Source organism: Gouania willdenowi, chromosome 18 (assembly GCF_900634775.1).
Source record: "Gouania willdenowi chromosome 18, fGouWil2.1, whole genome shotgun sequence".
Taxonomy (NCBI): domain Eukaryota; kingdom Metazoa; phylum Chordata; class Actinopteri; order Blenniiformes; family Gobiesocidae; genus Gouania; species Gouania willdenowi.
This window is the reverse complement of record NC_041061.1, coordinates 1,619,665-1,642,124: the sequence shown is the minus strand read 5'-3', so window position 1 is coordinate 1,642,124 and position 22,460 is coordinate 1,619,665.

Genomic DNA, 22,460 nt, shown 5'->3' with positions numbered 1-22,460 from the left:
TGCAGACTTTTTTTTTTTTTTTTTTTATAGAGGATTAATCTGGATCTGATTCTTGGTTCTGCTGAAACTGGATTCCTTTTTGTTCACCCTGGTGCCTGGTTCCCTGGTTCACCTCCTCATCTAACAGCGCTGCAACGGTTACATCGGGTACCCTTTCTTTTTTATGGACGCGGAGTATTAAGGGCGCGGTAGGATCCTAATTTCAGTGCACTCAGGTTATTTTTATTTGGTACCAAAGTATTTTATTTTTGTTCTTTTATTTTATTTTATTTTATTTTATTTTTACTGAAATCTCAGAGCTAATATTGTGGCCGATCTGTACATTTATTTTTATTATTTCATATGAGTCGTTGACTAAAAAAAAAGAAAGAAACTGAAAAACAAATACTAATTCAAACTTAAACTTTAAACCTGTTGCCGTGTTCTTTATTTGGGTGGAATCTACCAGTTATTAAACGTTAGACCAATTTACATCCAGTCTCCTCATCAAAGTTTTAGAGTTCTCACGAGCAGAACAATCACCGTATGGTTACACAAACATCCATCCATCCATTTTCTGAACCGTTTGCTCCTTTTTTCAGGATTGCGGGATTACACACAAACATTTGTCAATTTCATTTGTAACATTGTGACAAATGCTTCATATACACAGTCATTTGATGAGAAAAAGGCTTAAATCTGTGGTTAATGTCGGACCAGATGCAGAAAAGCATTCAGTAGCTCAGTAATAAAAAAAAACAAAACAATGCATAGCATAAACTAAGGGGTACTCGCATAAAAAACAGAAAGGACAAGGGGTACAAAAAAGTTAGTGAAACACTGTTCTCGGGAATTTTCCAGAGAAAATATTCACTGATATTTGTATGAATACACAATCATGAATGAGGGTAGGATGGAACCGGGGATCAACTGGTAGATAGGGACGTGTGTGCAGCAATGGTCTGTTGATGTATGTTCCTTCCTTACCTATAGACATTAGACCAAAGAACAAGATCACAAGTATTAGGGTGGTCCAGGCTCAGCCTTAAAGATAGGGTGAGGTGCTAAAAACCACTTCTCCTCCACAACTAAAAGAGCCATTGGAAGTGGTTCAAGCATCAAGGAAGGATGTTTCCTACTGGGCGTGTCCCCATGGCCAACCTAGAACATTCAAGAGGAATGATATCTCTGAACTGGTCTAGGGAGGTTTTGGGATCCCCCAGAAGAGCTGGTGAAGTGGCTATAATGTTGGTAATGACTGTGATACGTTTGAGCAACGAAAGACTTTAAATTCCACCGAATTTTCCTTAAGACCTTTCTCAGCTAAGCAATACTGGAAACAAACAGCAATGTGTTTCAATGCTTTTTTTCTTAGGCCATTTATTTTATTTTAGTTGGTTTACAAAATTTTGAGACGAAAATCCCATGTTGATGGTCGAAATAAAAATAAAATTAGTGTTTGATTTTTTTTTTTTTTTTAATTGTTTTTGCTCCTAGTGCAAGTTCAGCAGGTATTTAAAAAAAAAAAGTCTTACACAAGAACTTAAGGAAGTTCCCTTTTCATTTAACAAACAGAACAAACACTGACATACATTCAAGTTGAATTTATTCAAACAGATGTCTCCCCCTTAACCAAATTCTCAAAATTACTAAACAATATTACTATAAGACACCATTGCACAGGAAACAATCCGTACCCTTCAAAAAGACAAAGTTGAAATTGTTGCCATGGAAACAGAATAAATATAAAAATTAAAAAGATATACAAAGATCTACACAATATGACAAGTGATGGAAGATGTCCAACAGAGGATGAGACGGATAAACAAGGAGAATATGAGAATCTATAATTTAGAACATTTCAGCTTGAATTTTTCTTAACCATTATCTGCAGATCTAGATCTAAGCTTCACAAAGTTAAAAGAAAAAATTCAAAACACAAATTGAGAGAAATGTGGGAAATGTCCAAGCTATCTGATGGCAAGACATACTGTATTATATTGAAAAACTAAAAATGGTATTTAAATAAATAACATAAAAGAAACTAAAATTAATACATTAAAAGCGTCCAGCCTATAAATATAAGGCTATATTTAATGATTAATAAATAAATTTATTTTCAAAATTATAAAATTTTAAATTATATAATTTAAATTACAAAATTTAAAATGTAACTTTTTTGTGAGCGGATGGGTCCACAACACGGCTCCACTATGATTAACGTTTGTTCTGCGCAAGGGTGAGTCTTTCTTCTTATATTATTCTATGTGTTAAGATGCTAGCAGCTACAATGTAAACACACACACGGCTGATGCACGTGCGTGCACTACACCGGGATGTACATGGTGAACACGCACAGAGCCATTTAAAGAGAGAGAGTTGTGACTTTGGTGTTACAAAACGTTTATTTTTCATGGTACTTTCGGGTCTCTCTCTTTTCTTTTTTTTTAAATCTCTCAACAACCTGACGGATTATGTGCATGACGTGCGCGCACGTGTGAGAGAGAACGCAGAGGTAGTCACACACACAGTATTTATAATAAAAATATACTATACATCCATTCATCCATCCCTTTTTTTTCGCTTTTATCCGGGGCTGGGTCGCGGAGGCAGAAATCTCTGAGCTGGCCTGGTGTCGCCTCGGGGTTCCCCCAGAACGGCTGGAGGAGGTGTGTGTGGATCGGGAGGTCTGGGCATCTCTGCTGAGACTGCTGCCTCCGCGACCCGGCCCCGGAAAAATATACTAAATGAGTAAAATGAAACAAAAAAACTAAACATTTATACAGAAAAATACACCAAACAACAAAAAATATGAAAATGACAAAAAATAAATATTTATACACCAAATGACAACAGAAATGCACAAAACTACACCAAAAAGATACAAAAATACACAAAATGACTCCAGTATTACACTACAATGGCAACAAAAAACTATAATTACAGAAAAAATGCACAAAAAGACAGAGATACAAAAATACACATAATGACTCCAAAAAACATCCATTACAGAAAAATACACCAAACAAAAAATATATAAAAATGAGTAAAAATAACAAACACATTTATCATGCACATGTCCCATAGAAATAAACCAGGTAAATCGCGCACACTATTTTATTTTGCACCCGCAAATAAACCCCTTTATAACAGTAACAGTATGTACACCTCTTTGTACAATAATCTTAAAAACACATACTCATTTGGCCGTAATTGACAACTCTACTTAAGCTCCTCCCACTATTTGAATACATACGTACAACAGGCACTGTACTAGTTTTTATTTCAATTTTGACAAAATCAATGTCGGCGGGTTCGTAAACCAACTAAATTAAAATAAATGGCCTTATCATAGGCTCATCAGAGCAATTAACCAGACTAAACTTTGTACCGTTATGGGAAAACACAAGTTGGAAAGAACATTCAATGCCAGAAACACGTGAATTGTCCCAAAAGTATCGAGAAGTAGAAGATTGTTTTGTTTAGGACGATGGTTGCCTGAAGTTTGGGGCAAACACAGTAAATCATTTTGGATAATTCAAAAGTAGTTTATCATTATGCCCAAACAAAATATGAGTAAACCATGAATGTTTGCAAGTAGAGGTTAATTGCCTGTATCACAGGAATATAGTTTTAGTTCAACAGCAGCTGTTCTAAACTTTTGTTGATTGATGTTTCCATACTACTCTAAAGCTTCCAGTACTACCATTCAAAATACTGATACAGGATAGTAGAAATCACAAAACAGCAAAGTAAAACCATGAAAAGACTCACCTGTTTACACTGTAGTACCAGGTTCAATGATTGTTGGAGACGATATCCTCCACCTATGTAGCGCTTTGTCTGCGTGTGTGTGTGTTTTGCATGTCCTATAAGTCCACTCCACATATTTAGAATCTCTTTACACGGTTTGTTCCTGCAGTCAAATGTCTTTTCCTCTTCATGATGTGACAGTGACTCATGGCTGCTGAGGAGGAGGAGGAGGTCTTCTTCCTCCACTGTTGGAGGCCATGATGGAGGATGAAGATGTAGAGACAAAGGAGGAAGAGGACAAAGGTACTGATAATTCTTGGGATAATGATGGAGTATGGATGGGTATGGTAACAGGAGACTGTTTAGATTGGAGTCGAAGGAGAACGAAGAGTTAGCAGCCATGTCTGAAAGAGAAAACAAAGAAGACAAATAATCTTATATAATCATTTAAAAAAAAGCAGTTGAAGGACTAACAAAAATTGTCAAACTCATTCAGGGGCCAAACATGGACCAGTTTGACCTCATGTGGGCCGTAGATTTTAGATGGGTAAGAACGTTAAGATTACTGTGCCCTAGTTTTTAATATCAGTTCAATTCACTTTAAAAGTTATTGACTTCATTCCTAATTTTTGTGTTATTTAGAGGAATTTTGTGGAGTAGTTTGTGAGAAATTGCAAGATTTGTGGAAAAATGTTGAGGTCTTTCCACATTTTGCAATTTAAATGACTGCATTCATGTGATATAAACAAAGGAAAAATGCAAGCCCCTAAAAATATTGTGGAGTTGGTGAATTTCAGATATCTACAAATGGATTATTTGGTCATTTACACAGTAATTAATGTTTTCTGTCATTTTTACTTTCTTCTGCGGGCCAAACTGGATGCTCAAAAGGGCCAGATTTGTCCCATGTGCCTTGAGTTTGACACCTGTGCTCAAATATAAACATGAATGTGACCAGATTTTATAAAGTGTGTGTGCGTGTGTGTTTGTGTGTAAGAGGCAAATAGGCTGTAGAGTGTTTTTCATCTAGGTTATTTACGCTACGCAAATGTTCTTTCCACTTGCACAAAGAGACAAACTGTGGGTTGATGGAAATGAACCGTGGTAAGGTGGAGGTTGTTGTGGTTCATTAGCATTGTCGGCATGTAAAACAGCATCTGCCAACAAAATCGTTAAATTTACAATGACACAGTAGCACTAGTGGTGCGTTACATGCAGAACACATTAATAAAGGTCTACTGGGGTGTGTGGTTCATATACAATAGATCATACTCATTGTTCTCTGCTGTTGTTTTCCCCTCCTGATCAGGAACAGCAGAGGTTGATCATCAACAAAAGAGCACTGCTCTCTCCTAACACGACTAGCACTCTCTAGACCAGATACAGAGCAAACCTCACCAGCAGCATTGCCAGGATGGCCACTATTCATACAGAGGTCATTAAGGTTTTCACTTTAAAGCTTTAATTACAATTAATTAAAAACGCCGGATGGAAAACTAAAGTCTAGTTGTGTGCAAATTTTGCAAGAAAGATCACGGGAGCTTTGTATCCCCTACCACCTCAATGCTAAACATGTAGCAGCTAGCACGGACAGCTAATGCAGACACTCGGACTAACAAATGAACAAACTTACTGGATAAATAATATTATTTGAAGGAGAGAAAAAGCCACAAGTGTCAGAAAAGTGTTACTGTTTATAATGTTTTAACTTATATAGCACTACATATGACGTTTTATTTCATTTGTTTTTTCTATTATTTGGAGATTGGCAAATATCAATATGACAGGTAACCCTCAGGACTTCTCAAATACAGAGAAATGTGATGAGCTACGCCTGCATCTGTTCAAGTCTGTTAAAAACAATAAATAATTTCATAAAACCACTTTGTTGTATATCAATGGTTTGATCTGCCACAATAATGTAATTTAAATAAAAACGAGGGCGTTTCTCAGCTATTTTTAGGTGCGATTAAAAAAGAGATTAGATTAATTAATTACAGAGCATGATTAATTAATCGCACTATTTTTTTAATCTCTTGACAGCAGAAATATATATATATATATATATATATATATATATATATATATATATATATATATATATATATATATACATGAAGAATGAAAAGGAAGAAATAACTTAAAACACCATCCAATGCTTTAAAGGCAAAACTGTAATTTAAACTAATTCCAGACATGAGACCCCGAGTATTTCTACTGGTTGTTGGAGTCATTTTGGATACCGTCAATAATTCCAGTCTAATGAATCCTTTCAGCTCTCAGTGTTCATGGTGAGTTTTCTGACTTTACGTTCTTTGTGGACAAAACAGAATCAGAGATCTGAGTTTGTGAAGGGATCCGTGAGTCCTGGTTCAGTACACAGAGAGAGTTGACTCTTTGAATATTAGAACGATCATCGCTACCTTTCTAAACATGTTAGACTTACATAGCGGTAGTCATAACAAAGTCCAGCCTCTCCAGGCAGAGGCCTTGGTGAGTGCTATCAGTGTAGGTGTTTGAAGAGAAAATCAGGTTAGTTTTTGGGTGAAATTCTTACCTTTATTCTTTATGTAATCAGTTTGCATGTTCTCCCATGTTTGTTTATTTGGGTTATTTCTCCCTCTCCTTTTTCTGTCTCATAGAGTAAATGGGGGTGTGGTTGTTTCTGGAGACAAGCACCAACAGACCCCTGTGACCCTGGATAGGAATAAACAGCTCAGAAGATAAATGAATGAATGAATGAATGAATGAATGAATGAATGAAAAAGGCTCTAAAATCAGGTTTTGTAACTATTAAGAATTGGACAGTTTGGGGTTGTTTTTGGTACGTCACGCCTAAATCATCTCTACTCACAGTTTTTTATGTACTTCTATTATATCTGACAGCAGCGAAATGACACTGATAATATCTCAAATGGTTCTAGGTCTCAATAATTTGTATTCATAGTTTATATACACTGCCACCTAACGGCCATTTATGGTAAAACAGGATGAAACCGTTAACGGGAGTCACTGTAATGATTGTGAATACTCCTCGGTTTATTATTAGCTTTATTATGATTAATGGATACATTAGAACAACATAACATTCACAAACATGTTTTATACTTGAAAATAATAATGGAACACAAAACATTTCAAAAGACAAAAACTAATCACTTTGATGGGTGGACATTTTCAAACATCTTGTAAAATCATTTGATGCATTTGTTTTTACGTTAGTTTTGAAATGCTAACTTATTCCTGACATTAGTAGAAAGAACCAACAAAAACACTACTGTCTATGAACACACTCTACCTTCATTTCATGTTAACTATAGTAGCTTCATTTAGACAACTTCATATTTATCTTTCATGGATTAAAGAAACTTTTACAATGAGTACAGAAACACATTCAAGCAAAATCGTTAGCAAGTTGTTTTAGCCCTAACTATATTAACATGATTAAAATAACTTAACAAACCAAAGACTTTTCTAATGTCTGATGTCACTAATCTGACCCTCACTGTTTGTTTCTTCTTCCATGTCTGAGCAGAAACAGCAGAGGTAACACCAGACTGTTAGGAAGCTCCAACCAGGCCAATAACACTTCAACCACACAAACAAAATTACTTGTTGACTTAATGCCAATGTAATAACCCAAATTTCCTGAATGCTTCAGCACCAGTACTCCCAGTATGGCTACAATGGTAAAGAAAGATCTCTTCTTTGATGGATCAGCCCATTGCCTGTTCCCTCCCTGCTCCCCTGGACCTGGACGGACCAGAACCAGAAGAACTGAGAGGCTGAGGAAAGAAACAGCAGCTATAGTTATTGTTAACAGGCATTGACTAAACCACAGTGGCTGAGGTGAAGATGACATAGACATAGAAACTCCACTAAACATCCAGACACAGACGATGGAGACGTTCCTGATCCTGATCCCTTTACTGCTCCTCAGCCTCATGTAGGTGATGGGATGAACCACAGCCAGGTAGCGCTCCACACAGGTCAGCAGGTGGAAACTCAACTTGCCGACCCATGAAAAGTTCATCACATAATACCCCCAATTTATGATAAATTTATCCATGCGTAATTGTCCACAGAAATAGGTAACTTGTCCAACAACTCCAACCAGTTCCATCAGGACCATGTTGTAGGTGAAACAGTCTGAGTGACTCATGGTTGCTGAGGAGGAGGAGGAGGAGGTCTTCTTCCTCCACTGTTGGAGGCCATGATGGAGGATGAAGATGAAAAAAGGAAGAAGGAAGAAGAAGATTGTAAAGATAATTGTTGGGAGGATGATGGAGTACGGATGGGTTTGGAAACAAAAGGGTGAAACGTTTGGATTGGATTCGTTGGAGGAGAATGAAGAGTTAGCAGCCATGTCTGAAAGAGAAAACAAAGAAGAATTGATCTTTGTCTTTTCTAGACCATTCCCCTCCCTTCCTCAGATACTTCAAAGAGCATGTAAAACAAATACTAAACCTTGAACAAAATGATGAGAACAAATCTGTGTCTCAAAGGCTGATAGTTTTTCTTGTATTTTTCTGACTATCCACGCCTCCCTTTGTCAGCTCAACACCTCAGTCATGGGTCTCTGGTGAACTAGTACCTAGTGTACTTGTGTCTTCTACAGAGAACTGAAAAGTTATATTTGAGTAAAAGCAAAGATCCATCACTGAAAACTGACTTTAGTTTGACACTTTGGATCCAAACGTTGACAAATCCACATTAAACACATGTTTAGATCATTATAACACACAAACCTTTGTAGTGTTCTGCTCTTCGTCTACGATGACCGCTTGCTCTGATTAAACTCCGTCCACTGTTCTGCAGAGTCACTTCACCTCTGTTTATATATCTGATTCTAACCTGATTTATTTACATATGTTATAACTCATTCTGACAGGTTGATGATTGACTAACACAAAGATCACAAAACAACACCTGCATCCTCAGGTATGCAAAGCCTGTGTGCAGCACACACACGCCTCTTTCACACATCATGTGTGACTGGCCATGACAAAACCAAGGAACAAGATGTCATACACTTAGAAATCAAAGAATATTTAAAGATATTGCCATATTCTAACAGTTTGTCTTGCAAAAGTTTTGATTTTAGGAGCTTAAAATCATTAGCCTTTTTTCTCAGGAAATACTCATACATCCATGAAACATACAAACAATGCTTTATATTTCCTTCAAAATACAGAAAATTGTTTTAATCAACACAAAGGTTACCATTTAAAACCTCATATACTGTTATTTATGAGATCTAGTGCTTTCCTAATGACTCCAACTGGTTGGTTTGAATAAAGCAAATCCACATTTTCTCAGGAAGTAAAGGTTTTTGTGTTGCCAACTTATTACAGGTTTTTAGTTTTTCCTTTAGATTTTATTACCAAAGTAATAAAGCCATTTCTGACTGAACATTACCAGAAAATATATATATATATTTTTTTATGTTTTACAGTCATCGGTCCAGCTCTCCATTTAAAGGGTCAGCTTTTAGACTACCATGGCAGTAAAATCCATTTACTGTTTCTTACCCAAATGGCTAAAATAGGAATTAGTTCTGAATAATAATGAGAAGACTCGCTGAACTTTGAACTGCCTATGTCTCATGGCTGCTGAGGAGGAGGAAGAGGTCTTCTTCTTCGACTGTTGGAGGCCATGATGGAGGATGAAGATGAAGAGAGGAAGGAGGAAAAGAAAGTTTGTCAAGAAAAATGTTGGGATGATAATAGAGTACAAATGGGTTTGGAAACAAAAGAGAGAGGAACTGTTTGGATTGGGTTCATAAAGATTTTAAATTGGACACAAAAGTCAACAGGGAGTTAGTAAAGAAATTTCAACACAGGAGTAATGTGGGCCCTCCTGTTGGTGCTAGTCAAAAGTCTCGCAGCTGAGTTTTGGACTGACTTCAACCAAGCCAGTTCTTTTTTTTTTTGAGATACGTGAAGAGGCTGTTGCAGTAGTCCAGGCGTGAGGACACAAATGCATAAATAATCTTTTTGAGCTCTTCTCTGGACATCATGGACCTGAGCTTGGCGATGTTACGCTCTTTAAAAGCTGTCTACAGTATTTCTCCAGTGACACGGACTCGTCAAAACTCCTAAATTCCTCAGCTTTGTTTTAGAGGAAAGGTCACCCTAGTGCTGTTTGATAGTGGGAGCAGCACTATCTGGGGCGATGAGTGTCTCAGTTTCAGCAGAGTTCAGACTATTATCACTTAACCACTTCTTCACTTGTGTGAGACAGTTGATTAAGGAACTCAGTTTGTGGACCTCAAAGGTCTTCAATGAACAGTACAACTGGAAATCATCAGCAAATAGATAATAGGATACATCACTGAAATGCTGGATTATTTGACCGAGAGGAAGAACATACAGTAAAAAGAGGAGAGGCCCCAAAACAGAGCCATGGGGCACACCACACATCAGATTCCCGGATTCGGATATTATACAGGTGCTGGTCATATAATTAGAATATCGTGAAAAAGTTGATTTATTTCAGTAATATTTTCAAGTGTTTATTTCTTTTAATGTAAATTATGACTGACAACTAATGAAAACCCCAAACTGAGGCTTTTCTGTTTACTCAAAATCATCATCCTGACAACCTGCAGGCCCATCCTCCCCCAAAGAACAAACACATTCCACAGGGACACAATGAATGTAACATGAAGAATGAAAAGGAAGAAATAAACAACTTAAAACACCATCCAATGCTTTAAAGGCAAAACTGTAATTTAAACTAATTCCAGACATGAGACCCCGACTTGATCCATTTTCTTCGCCTACAGGAAAAATATTCATTGTGTCTTTTTCTGACAATAGTTTATTCACTAATGTAATCATCTTTTAAGGGAAATGTTTATAACTATTCATATTACATGATTGTTGATCATGTATTTCTGCTTTTGTCTTTTGAGTTAAGTGTACAGGTTTATAAATCAATTTAGACCGATTAAGAATAAACATTGGATTAATTACTTTGCAGGGTGAATTAGCACCATGTGACTTATGTGATAATGTTTTCATAATGTGTACAGAGGTTTTATTTAAGAGACTTAAGAAAACTAATTCTGTAACACACGCACACCCATCCTCCATTTTGTCCCTAACATGTGACACACACACTAGTTTTATGACTCTTTGTTTAAAAGCACATGTGGACATAGCCCCACCATCTTGTCTTTTTACAGTAGAGTTAAGACTCCCGCTTCCTTCTGCTAACCAATCAGAACTACACCTCAAATGCATGTTTAACCAACCAAATCACAGTTTGACATGTTTATAAAAGGCCTTTCTCTGTCCTCTCTTGCACTTCTTGCCCCTCCTCGTCTTTACCTCTGTCTTAAACAGAAGTTTTTTTCAGTTTAGTTATGCAGAATTTTTGAGAAATGATATAGTCTTCCTCCCCGGTCACAAAGTGGTTTCAAGCCATTTCTGCAATTACCAACTTTTATTTCATCTCTATTTTTGAAACAGCAACAGCTTTTCTTTCATTTTTGGAGCCATTTTTTATAACTACAAAAGTAACTTTGACTCAAATGCTAGTGGTTTGATTGAAAGGTTCATTTTTGGAACAAAAAGCCTCCTCTCAGATGTTGCAGCAAGTGAAAAGCCCTGAACCTATGAACAAGCCCCAGACGGTATCTCATACGGGTCGAGCCAACTCGGTCGGAAAGAACTACTCCTCCTGGTGAAGCCGGACCTGCTACACCTTTATTGCCGACCACGTGCCATATAACCGTTGAAGTCCAAGGCTGATGCACAGGTCACAGGTTGAGGCTGATTTCTAGATCCTGCCCTATCCTCCTTTAAGCAACAAACCAACTTAACATATCACTGACTAATTAACAGAAAACAGATCCAAAGTTTACTCTCATTATTCCTATAAATCTGCCTCCTTTTTTTTCAACAATTTCTACTTCTTTATGCTACGAGAGAAGTTATAAACAAAGTTTCATGAATAAACTGATGTAATCCTGTCTAATCAATCCACTCCAGATTCAGATGTTTAAAAGAACTCCTACCTTTCCAAACACCTTCCTCCTGTTGCGATAAAGACTGAGAGACTGTCAAAACCTGCTAGTGATTCAGTTATAAAGCTCTCTTTAAAGGGTGTAAGTAACACTTTTCAGAGTTTTGCATGCATTGCAACAGTCTTTACCCTTAATGAGTTTTTTCCAGCTCCTGTAGGCAAATTTCAAAGCAACAAGTGCAGCTCTTTGGGGCTCATTTAACCCAACAAATATTTTCTGTTTGTATGTGAACTATCCAACATGGATAGGATTTATCAGGCAATAATGATCCAACTAAATAAAATCACTGAACCAGAGACTTGAACTATGAAACCACCAGCAATAGACACGTAAACCTGTGAAATGGACCATGAGGCCATGAGTGAAGGATAAATGACACCAGGAACAATTGAAGGCTGTAAAATCCATAGTTTTTATTAAGTCAAATAGAGAAGAATAGCAGTCGTTCAATGGTTCAAGATTAGTGATCACTGCATTAGACCGTGGCATCATCTGCATATCGAGAGATCTTTACATCTACATTAATAACATAAACTGCTATTTTATTTTTTCCCCCATTGTTTATATTAATTTTTATGACATAACACCCTCCCCACAGGCCCCACCAGTGTTACTGGTATCTACCTTGTTTACTAAATAAAACAACAACTTAATATTACTGACCTTAATAGATATTGCGTCCGGCAATGTACATTAGACAACATTGTTATATATCATTCTTGTTTGTTTTCCCCACAAGGTTGCATTTTACTAAGATAGAAACAGTATAGCAAAGCAAATATTACTTCTAAATTTCTATTACCAGTACATCTGTCTCCCCAACCGTCTTACAGTTCGATAACTGGGTGGAGTGCTACGTTGTGAGCTCTGTCTTTAGGAATATTAGAAACCCCCTCTAAATCTTGTGGAACTCCCCATGTTTGCTTTTAAATTATACATGATCTTTTCATTTGGGAGACAGGATAATAATTCTCTACACCATCTGGCCATTGTAGATGGTTGCTCATCCTTCCACTGCATAGCTATACATTCATTCTCTGTGATTAGTGCAATACTAATCCATTTTATAGTTTTATTACCAATTTTTAACCCAGTTATAAAGCTGCTGTTTTATTACTCACTCATGTACGGCCGGTGCCTCTCACAGTACAGGTCATTTGTGGTAACACAGGTTGAAACCATTAAATAGACTCATTATTCATTTTATTATGATTATTGGATACAACAAAACAACACGAGAGCTGAAAGAGAACTTTCCTGTGATTCAAATAGAATATTCAGAAACATGTTTTTTTACTTGGAAAAATAAAAAAACTCAAACATCACTGGGAGGTGGAGACATGAGCAGGAATACCTGGAACACAGACACAAGAGTTAACACAGGAGATTATACTAGAAAACAGAACAAACAAAGACTCAGAATAACTAAAAGAGTCCCACAAGGACTAAACACAAACTAAACAGAACCTGACAGATACATTGTGATTGACGGAGACTTACATTGGTTATAAAATGCTAATTAACTCCCGAACCTCCAGTCCAGTATACAAATCTCATATTTGTTGGATGATTAACATCACAAGAACTAAACACAAATGCCTTTTGTCTATTAACACACTCTGCCTTCAGTTAATGTTAATTATTTTAGCTTAGTTTAAACAACTTCACAATGTTTAGCTTCGAAGGATTGAAGAAACCTTTACAATGAGAAGAGAAACGCCTTCAAGCTAAACCGTTAACATGTTGCTTTAGACCTAACTATGCTAACATGATTAAAAGGACTTCATAAATCAAAGATGGACGACTTCTCTAATGTCTGATCTCACTAATCTGTCCCTCACTGTTTGTTGCTTCTTCCATGTCTGAGCAGAAACAGCAGAGGTAACACCAGACTGTTGGGAAGCTCCAACCAGTTCGACAACACTTCAACCACACACCCAAAATGGGTGTCAATATTTCTTGCAGTCCCCCAAACTAATTCAGCAGTAAGCTTCAACACCAGTACTCCCAGTATGGCCACAATGGTAAAGAAAGATCTCTTCTTTGATGGATCAGACCATTTCCTGTTCCCTCCCTGCTCCCCTGGACCTGGACGGACCAGAACCAGAAGAACTGAGAGGCTGAAGAAGGAAACAGCTGCTATAGTTATTGTCAAGGTGCAAAGACCAAAAATGAGTGGGGCGGGCACACAAGCTCCACTAATCATCCAGACACAGACGATGGAGATGTTCCTGATCCTGATCCCTTTACTGTTCCTCAGCCTCATGTAGGTGATGGGATGAACCACAGCCAGGTAGCGCTCCACACAGGTCAGCAGGTGGAAACTCAACTTGCCGGCCCATGAAAAGTTCATCACATAATACCCCCAATTTATGATAAATTTATCCATGCGTAATTGTCCACAGAAATAGGTAACTTGTCCAACAACTCCAACCAGTTCCATCAGGACCATGTTGTAGGTGAAACAGTCTGAGTGACTCATGGCTGCTGAGGAGGAGGAGGAGGTCTTCTTCCTCCACTGTTGGAGGCCATGATGGAGGATGAAGATGTAGAGAGGAAGGAGGAAGAGGAAGTTTGTAAAGATAATTGTTGGGATGATGATGGAGTACGGATGGATTTGAGAACACAAGAGTGGATGGTTTAGATTGGAGTCATTAGAGAACAAAGAGTTAGCAGCCATGTCTGAAAAAGAAAACAAAGAGGTGAAGAGTCAGGGTTGGATTAGTCCAACGATAAGATCTGTTTTCTCTTGTTTACAGAAAAACACATATATTAAATTAAATAGGATGCTTGCATGCTCCTCTATTAGTTATACATTTTCAGTAATTCTAAGTTTATTTACTTGACTTTAGTTCTTGTTTTCATTCATGTATTAACTCTGTCTTTGTATTACCCAGGGGGTATTTTCAGTGTTCTTAATAGAGCCAAGCCTATGGTTTCACCCTGGTCTAGCCAAGCCGTCCATGACCACGCTGACTTTTCCCATTCCATCAACTTCTTCTCAGCTTGGAGCTCCCTGGCTGAACCAATCATCTGACAGTGTTTAGCTTCAGTGCTCGTCTTCATAAGACCCACGAGATCGATCACAGATTTAATGATTTAAGACGTGAGGGTGCATGCACTCCAGCATTTTCTGATTAAACAGCCAATAGAAGCCAATACTGAGACCAACAGGACATGACATCATCTGTTACTGAGCAGTGAAAATAAAGTTAAAGAAGTCTTTGTGGTTTGAGCATTTTAAAAGTAGTAAAGGGTTAAAGATGGTGTTATTTAGTCAATTTATCATAGAAAACAACTGATCATGTGAGTTTGATAAGTTATTAACACCTGTCAGCATTTAATAAAAGACGATGCTGTAACACAATTGAATAGTATGTAATTTGTGAGACTTGTGAGTGTTTTGATGGATAGTTTATTGAACTCATCACTAAATATTAAATTCAAAATGAACGGAGGGAGCAGCTCAGCTGTGTGCACCGCAGGATGTGCTCCTGGTGCAGGTGAGCAGCGCGCATAGAAGATGTGCGCGCTGAGCACCTCCCGAAAAGCGATACCATTCATGGAGTTTGTCATTGGGGAGCCTTCACTCTGCCCTGTGACTGTCCCTGAACAGCCCCTCCCTCTCTGTATGTTTACAGCTTTCTCATTATTAATCTCTGGATCCTCAGTGAAAATGGACATTTATACAGTGTGGTGAACAGAGGCGATGGATACGCACGTATCCCTATAGACATATTATTATTATTATTATTACTGATGGTTTAAACACATGAAGACTGATTAAACTTAAACTCATTAAAAATACGGTACACAATAAACACGTATTAAGACTATGATTCTATTGTCATTTGTATCGATTTAAAATCCTAATTAAACATTTTCCATAATATTCTGTTTTATTTCCTTTTAAATTCTGCATTAAAGCAGTATTTAAAAGTATAAGGCGAGGCAAATTTGTTTGTATAGCACATTTCATACACAAGGCAACTCAATGTGGTTTACATGATCAAAAAGTGCGACAGAAAACATTCAACAGCTTAAAATCTTTAAGAACATTAAAGTTGGCGAACCCCCCCCCCAAAAAAATACATTTAAAATCATCAGTAAAATCATTTAAAATCATCAACAAACACGTTACATCAACAACATGAACAAAAAGCTCCATCTCAATCATACGCAGTAGAGAAAAACAGTGTCTTTAACTTTGATAACAGAAGTATTTTTGACTCATTTGAGTGTTTTAAAGCATCACTAAATGACTTCTTTAATAATGATGGCGTGGTTTCATGAGAGTGTGTCTGCAGATTAAGCCAAGCCTGCTGCTTAAAGCTGGTCAGGAGCAGGTTTGACCACCGAATGTGTTACTATGGTAACCAAGGTGTTTTCTCGTTGATGAAACCGCTGTTCCAGTTAGAACCCGGCTTAACGGAGCCGGACATGGTTTAGGGTTAAACTTTGGCTAAACTTTGGCTCTTCCACCACCACCACACCCAGCCATCATGACACTCTGATAGTAAATAAACGACTAATCAATAAGCTGATTAGTTTATAATGGGATCTAATGAGAACATACTAAACAGACAAAGTAATTTTCAGATAAATTCTTCTATTGAAGAGACTAAGTCTTACTTGAGTAAAAGCAAAGATTCATCACTGAAAACTGACTTTAGTTTGACACTTTGGATCCAAACGTTGACAAATCCACATTAAACACATGTTTAGATCATTATAACACACAAACCTTTGTAGTGTTCTGCTCTTCGTCTACGATGACCGCTTGCTCTGATTAAACTCCGTCCACTGTTCTGCAGAGTCACTTCACCTCTGTTTATATATCTGATTCTAACCTGATTTATTTACATATGTTATAACTCATTCTGACAGGTTGATGATTGACTAACACAAAGATCACAAAACAACACCTGCATCCTCAGGTATGCAAAGCCTGTGTGCAGCACACACACGCCTCTTTAAGGCTCCTCTAATGTGTTTGGAAATGACTTTAAAGTCCATTTGTCTCTTTTTTTACATCATGTGATTGACCACGACAAAACCAAGAAACCAGATGTCATACACTTAGAAATCAAAGAATATTTGAAGATATTGCCATTTGAATGTTGACAGTGTTGCATTAACCAAACCCTCAACAATGTTTGTCAATAGTCCATGTGTGGCATGTCCAGCATAGACTCTTCTTATTTAGGTAAACGCTCCATCTGAGTCCAACACATCTGTCTGGATTCCAGGTCTCTGGATACAGTTCTTGAAATGTTATCACATTAAGAGTGATAAGATAATTAGAACTACTTGGTATAAGCACTATGTAGTTTTATTATATTCAAATAAACTTTATTTGTATAACGCAAATCACAACAAATTATGTCTACATTTATTTAGCATCAGTATCTCATAATTTTGTCCTTCACTGTTTGTTTCTTCTTCCATGTCTGAGCAGAAACAACAGAGGTAACACCAGACTGTTGGGTAGCTCCACCCAGGCCAAACACATGGCAATTACACACAAAAAAGGGACGTTATTGTTTTGTGATATCACAAAGACTAAATCACCTACAAAATTCAGCACCAGTACTCCCAGTATGGCTACAATGGTAAAGAAAGCTCTTTTCTTTGATGGATCAGCCCATTTCCTGTTCCCTCCCTGCTCCCCTGGACCTGGACGGACCAGAACCAGAAGAACTGAGAGGCAAAAGAAGGAAACAGCTGCTGTACTTATTGCTAAGAGGTAATAACTAAAATGCTGTGGGAGAGGTGTCAAAGCTCCACTAATCATCCAGACACAAACGATGGAGACGTTCCTGATCCTGATCCCTTTACTGTTCCTCAGCCTCATGTAGGTGATGGGATGAACCACAGCCAGGTAGCGCTCCACACAGGTCAGCAGGTGAAAACTCAACTTGCCGACCCAGGATAATGTCACCACATTATCCCCCCAATGGCTCAATATATCACTGTGTAACTGTCCACAAATATAGATAACATAACCAACGATTTGAAACAGTTCCATCAGGACCATGTTGTAGGTGAAACAGTCTGAGTGACTCATGGCTGCTGAGGAGGAGGAGGTCTTCTTCCTCCACTGTTGGAGGCCATGATGGAGGATGAAGATGTAGAGAGGAAGGAGGATGAGGAACATTGTTAAAATAACTGTTGGGATGATGATGGAGTACGGATGGATTTGGAAACAGGGAAGGGAATCATTTGGATTGGAGTCGTTGAAGAAAAACGAAGAGTTAGCAGCCATGTCTGAAAGAGAAGACAAAGATTGGTCAAGGTAGGATGAGCTCTTTGTCTTTTCTTGTTTACAGAATTTACAAACCCAGTGTAGAACCTCTGATATTAAATACATCTATCTATGAAAGCAAGAAAGTTCTGCGTGCGTGCGTGCGTGCGTGCGTGTGTGTGTGTGTGTAGCGAATATCTCCCTGATGCGTTGTCTTGTTGACCTGAAACTTTTTTTAACAGCTTCCATATAGCCCAAGTGTGTGCATCCGTTATTTTGGACTTATTTGGTGATTTCAAAACGTTTATTTTAATTTCATTTCACTTGAACAGCACATTTACTGTATATTCACCCAGAAGTGAAACCTATTCAGCTTTTGACCTCAGTGTGAGGGTGCGCTAGTGTACCCTCTATATCTATTTCACTGCACAGCTCTTCTCCGGTGCGTGCCAGAGCCAATCACAGTAGCGAGCATGAGTCATGTGTGCGGCCACAGCCAATCACTGAAGACCTGGAGTCGCACCAGATCTGAGCGCACAAAGCAAAGCAGACATGGAGTGACAGAGAGGAAGATAGTTAACAAGTTTTGAGCATTTGTGGACTTCTCTTTTGAGGAAACATACGTTTTGACTGTTCCTTATTTGGTGATTACATTTCAAAATGTTTATTTTCATATCATTCGGAATCAACGCGGGTTTCCCCGGACGGAGGGTTAGACCGGAGAGGCGAGAAGGGCGTCTGAGCAGCCGCGCTCACACTGATGAACTAGAAAAGCTACAAAGTACAGAGTATCTACACCTCTTTGTACATCCAACCTTCAAACGTGAGCTGGGTTTAGATCGTCGTGAGACATGTTAGTTTTACCCTACTGATGACGTGTTGTTGCAATAGTTTGTACATCCAACCTTCAAACACCTACTCATTTGGCCATAATTGACAGCTCAACTTAAGCTCCTCCCACTACATGAATACATACTTCCGATGAGCACTTCACTAGTTAATATCAATAAGCTGATTAGTTTGTATTAGAACGTAATGAAACCTCAGTAAAAAGTCAATGGGTAATAAATTCTTCTACAGAGAACTGAAAAGTTATATTTGAGTAAAAGCAAAGATCCATCACTGAAAACTGACTTTAGTTTGACACTTTGGATCCAAACGTTGACAAATCCACATTAAACACATGTTTAGATCATTATAACACACAAACCTTTGTAGTGTTCTGCTCTTCGTCTACGATGATCACTTGCTCTGATTAAACTCCGTCCACTGTTCTGCAGAGTCACTTCACCTCTGTTTATATATCTGATTCTAACCTGATTTATTTACATATGTTATAACTCATTCTGACAGGTTGATGATTGACTAACACAAAGATCACAAAACAACACCTGCATCCTCAGGTATGCAAAGCCTGTGTGCAGCACACACACGCCTCTTTAAGGCTCCTCTAATGTGTTTGGAAATGACTTTAAACTCCATTTGTCTCATTTTTTACATCATATGTGATTGACCACTACAAAACCAAGAAACCAGATGTCATACACTTAGAAATCAAAGAATATTTGAAGATATTGCCATTTGAATGTTGAGACTGTTGAATTAACCAAACCCCCAACAATCTTTGTCAATAAGTTTGACTGGAAACCTTTAACTCCAGTGAACTGATCAGGGAGAAAAACAGATGTTTTACATTTTGTCTTGCCACAGTCGTGATTTTAGGAGCTTAAAAATATTAGCCCATTGTCTCATATTCATACATCTATGAAACATACAATGTGTCAGGATGGGGTTTTATTTTGTAGGGCAGACAGGAACTCTTGGTCTCTCTCCCAGCAGCTTCCTCCTGCTGGTCACCAGCTGCTGGTGATTGGTCACCAGCTGCTGGTGATTGGGCACCAGCTGCTGGTGATTGGTCACCAGCTGCAATTAACTGCAAAGGCTGAGAAGTCAGGTTGTGTTTAGTTGTGTTGTCTGTAGCCACTGTGGTCCTCTTTTTGTTCTGTAAGTCTTTGTTGGTTCTGGTTAGTTTCTAGTATAGTTCTAGTTTCATATGATAACTCAGTGTGTTTGGGTTGTGAGTGATTAGCTGATGTTTTCCACCCAGGTGTGGCCCGTTCCCAATCAGGCCTCCCTTACTATTTAGCTGAGTGCTCGGAGTGGTTACTGGTAGGGCTGCAGCTATCCATTCTTTTTGGAATCGGTTAATCTCGCACTTTATTGATCGATTAATCTGATTTATTTATTTATTTTTTGTCATTTTAAGCAACCAAAAAAACTTATGCATAACGAAAATGATGTGGCTGTAAAATGATTAAGCATTTAGCTTGTATTTCTCAAAAAAACAGCGGTATTTATTCCAACTCCAACATTTGGCTCTAAAACTAAGCACATTTTTTTGCAATTTAACCATTACGTGTTTATAAGTGCCAGTGCCAACAATTAAATAACAATACAGTGAAGTCAACTTACTGTAAAAAATGTAAGACTATGAATGCAAACTAACTTAAAGGGGACATATCATGCTAAATCCACTTTTTTTAGCCCTTAAATGCATTTTGATGTATATTTAGAGTGTTTAGAAGTACAGAAAAGTTCAAATTAGTCTCTTCAGGTGCTCCGTTGATATCTTTATATTCTGTTTTGGTTATATTTTGCAATCTGTTTTGATTTTTTTATTCTCTATTACGTTTTTTGAACAATTACGTCACAGACTTTTCATTTCTCTGCGATTTTGTAGTCCAAGCTCAAGGATGCCGAAGTTACGAGAGGATAAGTCAAAATGTTCGTTTGTTAGATGTAGTAACCCACACACTTCATTACACCGTCTCCCAGCATCAGAACCCTTTCGAAGTGCCTGGTTGAGTTTTTTTGTCTTTGAAAAGACTGTACTAAAATGCATTTCGTGACGTTAGCTTGGCGCTAGCGTTAGCTTGGTGCTTGTGTTAGCTCACTTGTTAGGGTTCTGCAGGTTCATCATCTTCATTTTCATCTCGCTCGGCCGGGTCCGACTCTGGCTCAAACATGTAAAGCTGGATGGACAAGTCTTCTGTTGTTGACATTGTGTAAATAATGTGTGATTAAAAAGTTTCTGATGCGCTGGATAACCGTATCTCTTCTATCAAACTACAAAAATGGCCGAACAGGGTGGAGTTGAACCGAGTGTCACCTCTGCAACCTGTAGAGGGGGTGGGGTATGAAGTGTCTCATTTGCATTTAAAGAGGCCGCACCAAAACGAGTTGCTCTCAGAAGCACATCAGAAAAGGGGTGGAGCTATAAATAATGAGGAATTCAGACCCAAGCATTGCAGTTCTGCATTATATAGACCACAACTGTATGATTTATCTGTAAAAAAGAAGGATTTAAAACCATGATATGTCCCCTTTAATATAGTAAAGGCCATTTGGCCTTAGTTTTGTCTTAATACATTACAAAAAGGATTGCACCTTCTGCAAATCACCTGAGCACAAAGAATAAATATAAAATAAAATGTCAAGCCAAACAGGTACACAATGTGTACAATTAATATAAAATAAATGTTAATAAAACAATTATAAATAAGAAACAAACCTTTTCAGCTGTAATCTCAATTGTTGTGCTTTTCTGTTGTCGTTTTTTTGTTTAAATGTTGTACTGTTTGTTTTTTTTGTTTTATTTTACTATATTTTAGTATATTTTTTATTATAAATACCTTATGTGTGGCAAGGACATGTTTTGAGATATGTTTGTGTATGAATGTTATTTTTGTAATCAAATAATTTGAGTTATTTGAGGAATCCTTTCAGCCCTAGTTGCTGGATCATTGTGAATGTCAACCTCCTCGTTTTCTACCCTGTTTTCCCTCGTGCCCTCTTTTGCATTTTGTTTTTTCATTACAATGGATTCTGATTTTGAACTTTACATCTTATTTTCTCTTTCAACTAATGATTTGAGCACTGATTATCAACATGAGGAGCACTCCACTGTCACAGCTCTCATTCAAATAACTGTGTGAGAAATGAACAGACAACTTGTAGGAGCAGTATTATTAGATTTCAGTGCAGCATTTGACATTATTGATCACACCTTGTTGTTACAGAATGTTATGTTTTTAGTTGGACTGTAACCCAATGGCTAAAAAGCTATTTAAAAAACAGAAAACAGTCTTTTTTTTAATGGACGTTTGTCTGAGGTAAAAGTGATCTTGGTACTAAAAGTAGTCTTGGTCCATTGCTATATTAAATATTTACTAATTGTTAGGTCTAAATACGTTAAGACCGTTGCTCAATCACAACTCAAGGAGAAAAACACTATCTGACTTAAAAGGCGACCAGAGGCAGAGAGGTGCGAACTGCAGCTCGGAGAAAAACCCAACAAAAAGAGACACAGAAGTCCGATATAAGTTGGATTGTTCTGAAGTGATGCCTCAGAACTAGGTATTTATTAGGAAAACATAGACCACACCCAGAGGG